We start from the raw sequence: 3,776 nt of genomic DNA on the forward strand, positions 1-3,776 counted from the left end.
GCATAATAATCATAGCGGTGGTACGGTGCTATGAGCTTAAAGCTGTAGAATGACTAAAAAAGGGTGGTCTTGCCTTGCCAGAAGTGGCACAACCTCGGGCAGTATCATTTTAAAGATGTAAGTGGTCTGTTGGCAGCTGCACTGCCCAGAGCCCTCGGTTTCCTCCTCCACCAAGGCAGAGTGAAGAGGAGCCTCATTAAATACTGTTTTTACTGTGCTCTGCAGGAAAACTAACAAACAAGGAGAAATAAAGCCTCATAACCAAGCATAAAAGAAATAAAGGTTCATAAGCAGCCCTAAAAAATGACAGGTTTCTTGCTAGGGTTTATTGAAGGGGCTTGTTTTTTTGTCACAAGGTAAACAACATTAATTCCAGCCTGCTTTGAAATGGCTTGTTCCTGTCTGTACTGGCAAAGACAACTATGCCAGAGTTTGCCTGCACATGGTTATATCTAATTCAGATCTTCTAATTGCAGTCTACTTGTACTGGACAGGCTGAAAGTACGTAGGCTATCTTCTGGAAAGCTCCTGGCATGCCTGTAGTGATGGTTGGGCGATAGAGACGATCGAAAGTCCCGAGGCAAATTTTAACCTGGATTTTACCCCACTCAGGGAACCACTGTGTTGAACCTGGATCACACGACCTGTGCAAATGAGTCTTACACGGGTTACACAAGCTCACTCCGCTGCAAACGACCCCGCAGAGTTCAATTACTCAAAGCCATTTTCTGTCCTTTCTAGAGAAATTTCCCTTTATACTGCTGAACATTGCCAGGTGCTCTGAAAACCGGCTGGTACCGTGGCTGGTTTGCTTGATTTTTTGTGGCAGGCACTGACATATGACGAGCTAGCTACTGTAACAGATGCTATTTGACAGTGCAAAATAATAGCGCTCAGACTTAAACTGTAAATTATAAACAATCCCTCTAACTACAAAATGAAGACTCCAAATGGGGAGCCTTGTCAACTAAGATATTAGTAAATCAAGTTGAGGAAGACAAATTATTCACTGAAGCTAAAGTTGCTAAAATTTTATTCGGTTAACACTACTGTCATTAGAGTTCGCCTCTTCTTTGCTGTAATTAGTAGATACGAAGCAGTCATTATGAGCAACACAGAGTAAAATCAGCTTTCTTGCTGTGTAAAAGCAACAGAAAGTGTTTCTCTTCTTCTGTTTTACTCATTTATACTGGTAGAAAGGATGCTGTGTAAATACTTCTGGTAGGATGCCTGGCCACATCAAGACAGCCATTTCCCAAGGGACTTGATAATTATGTTTTCCCCACCAAACCACATACAGGGCCATGAATCAAAAGTGACCTTGTTGGCCCGCTGGTGCAGCTGCCATGTATTTGATTACAAACTTACTGGTGCCAGTGCCAAGAAGGGGAGTTACAACATAAGCTGAAAATGAGTTCAAGCGCAGCTTTCCTCACAGAGTGTCCCTGGTAACGTGGCTGCAGAAGGCGTTCAACACACACAGATGATTTTTTTTTGACCTTTAAAGAAGATGCATTCCTTTGGTCCTCCCTACCCGTTCATGAGATCCCAATGCAAAGTGCTCCAGAAAGGTGTGTTTGGGCGAGTACCCTAGGTTACGAGGTCTGCAGGAACAGCTGGAGAACTTGTAGCATTTCAAGCCTAAGTCTTTTTCAGAAAAGAGGTGGAAGGCAGGCAGAGAACATGAGCAGGGGGGTGTATGCAACACCTAGCATTGGGCATAGGCCCATTATTAGTCCTTGTATGTATTAATGTCAGCAAAAAAATGCTGGTTACTTTTGGACTGAGCGCAGGTCTAGACTTACGGACACTGGATTCAGGAGGGGAAGGGAGAGGAGAATGCAGTCCTACTCTCAGCACCACCTGCTGCGATGACAGCTTGGTGCATCAATGCAGCCCTGCACTCACATCAGCACCCACTCCCGGCACCTTGTGGGGCTGAGCTGAAGCAGGGCAGGACAGGAGAGGTGGTGGCACCTCACAGAAAGCCTGGCACAAACCCGCTGGACATGGCTGCTGCAGAGCAATTTACCTTCTTCCTCCTCGCCAGACTGAGTGGCAATGTGGGCCCCAGCCCCAGTAGCTTCGTCAGTGCTGGCTGAGTTTGGGGCACACCCAGCTCTGTTGCCAGAAGAACCTCCCAGCAGCGAAATACTTATCTTAGGGAACACAAAGGGACAGGACGTGCCCTCTGGAGCCTTACAAAAGGGTTTCTGCAAACAACAAGGACTGGGGCTCCCCCAGCTGCGCACAGCAGGCTCAGTGGCTTTTTCCCATTTTTCTACAGGCCCAGGGTACTTGTGTGCAAGTTATGAGGAAACCAGCAGCCCAGCTAGCCTGCTAGGAGACCACATTGAGATTGCTTTAGGTAAAACAGAGAAAGGACCCCTTTCCCTGGCCACTCCCTGGCCCCACAAACTGCCAAGCACCCCCATCTAGCATCCATTCGGGAGCCTCCACGTGCCTGCCCTGCGGTGTTTGTGCTCCCCCAGGGACACGGCAGGGCAGGAAGGTCCCTTAGTCCCCGCTCCTTGGGGCTGAGAAGCGAGGTGAACCCGTTAGTCTCATTTTAATGCACGTGGCAAATTCACCATGCAAATTGAACGTGGCTGGCGGTTTGCGTCCATGATGCAAGCTAAACCCAAAACAGCAGAAAGGTCATAAAGCAGGGATTAAAGTTCAACAAGGAAGCTGATAATGAAGAAGCCTGCCCAGACTATGCCCTGTTCTAGCCACCATTACATTATCTTCTAATTTTAGAACAGCTGATTTTTTTTTTCTTTCTCCCAGACCAGAAGTTGACGAGAGGCTGAGCAGCGCCGATGCTGCTAAATCTTTGTTTTCAGACGCCGTGTTGTCTCCACACTGCAAGAAGTTGTTTCAGCATGTGAAATTTTACAGGAAGGCACACACTGTTGGTGGATGCCCATGCAGGGAGCTATGTAATATGTTGAAACCATCTGGCATTTTGCGGTTTTACTCTATCAGTCAGACGCACTGTCTGGAAACACAGGGCTCAAACCCAGAGTCCTTGATTCAGGTCAGATACCTGCAGATGCCCGCGGACGTTTGGCCGGACTAAGGGCTGCAGAATAAAGCACTTAATTAGGCGGCTGAAGTTTACGATTGATTTCAAGGGCAGATGAGTTGGGAGCCTATTACTGCTTAGGAAGTTTTAGCGCATGTAATTATTACAGCGTGTTTGATATAACACATGGTCCCGGTGAAATGCTCCAAAATACCATTTTAAAGACTTTGTCTGTTACTGTTATGCTTTGTACCTTCTGACTAAGGAGCAGGCTAGTTGGATCTCGATGTGAAGCTCACTGAAAACTAGCACTAAAATTAATAGAGCATAGTTACAGAAGAGTATTTTATATAGAATTACTTTCTCTGGAGTGTGAACAGTGCTGCTGCAAGCAGGCTCTGGGTTACATTATTCCTGCGATCCAAATTTTTTTAACCAGCTGATGTCACCAGGGAGATTTGAAGTCTTTATAATTACAGCTCCAGGCCTGGAGGAAGAGGGGAGCAAAGACAATGAAATTATGTTTCGTATGTTGATTCAGAGAGTAACCTGCAGTGGCCTGTTACCTTGCTTCATCTATCAGGAAAAGCAAATTAACTCCGTATCCAGTCGGCTTTATGAGTGGCAGCTCAATTTACTCCCCCCGTTAAGAAGGGAAGAAAGTGGCCTTTTGTCACAAACAATCGCTTCCTGCAATGCTGCCGAATAAGATGTAAAATCTGCAAAGAGCTCCCAACGTCCTCCTAAG

Source organism: Aythya ferina (genome assembly GCF_964211825.1).
Source record: "Aythya ferina genome assembly, chromosome: 2".
NCBI classification, from domain to species: domain Eukaryota; kingdom Metazoa; phylum Chordata; class Aves; order Anseriformes; family Anatidae; genus Aythya; species Aythya ferina.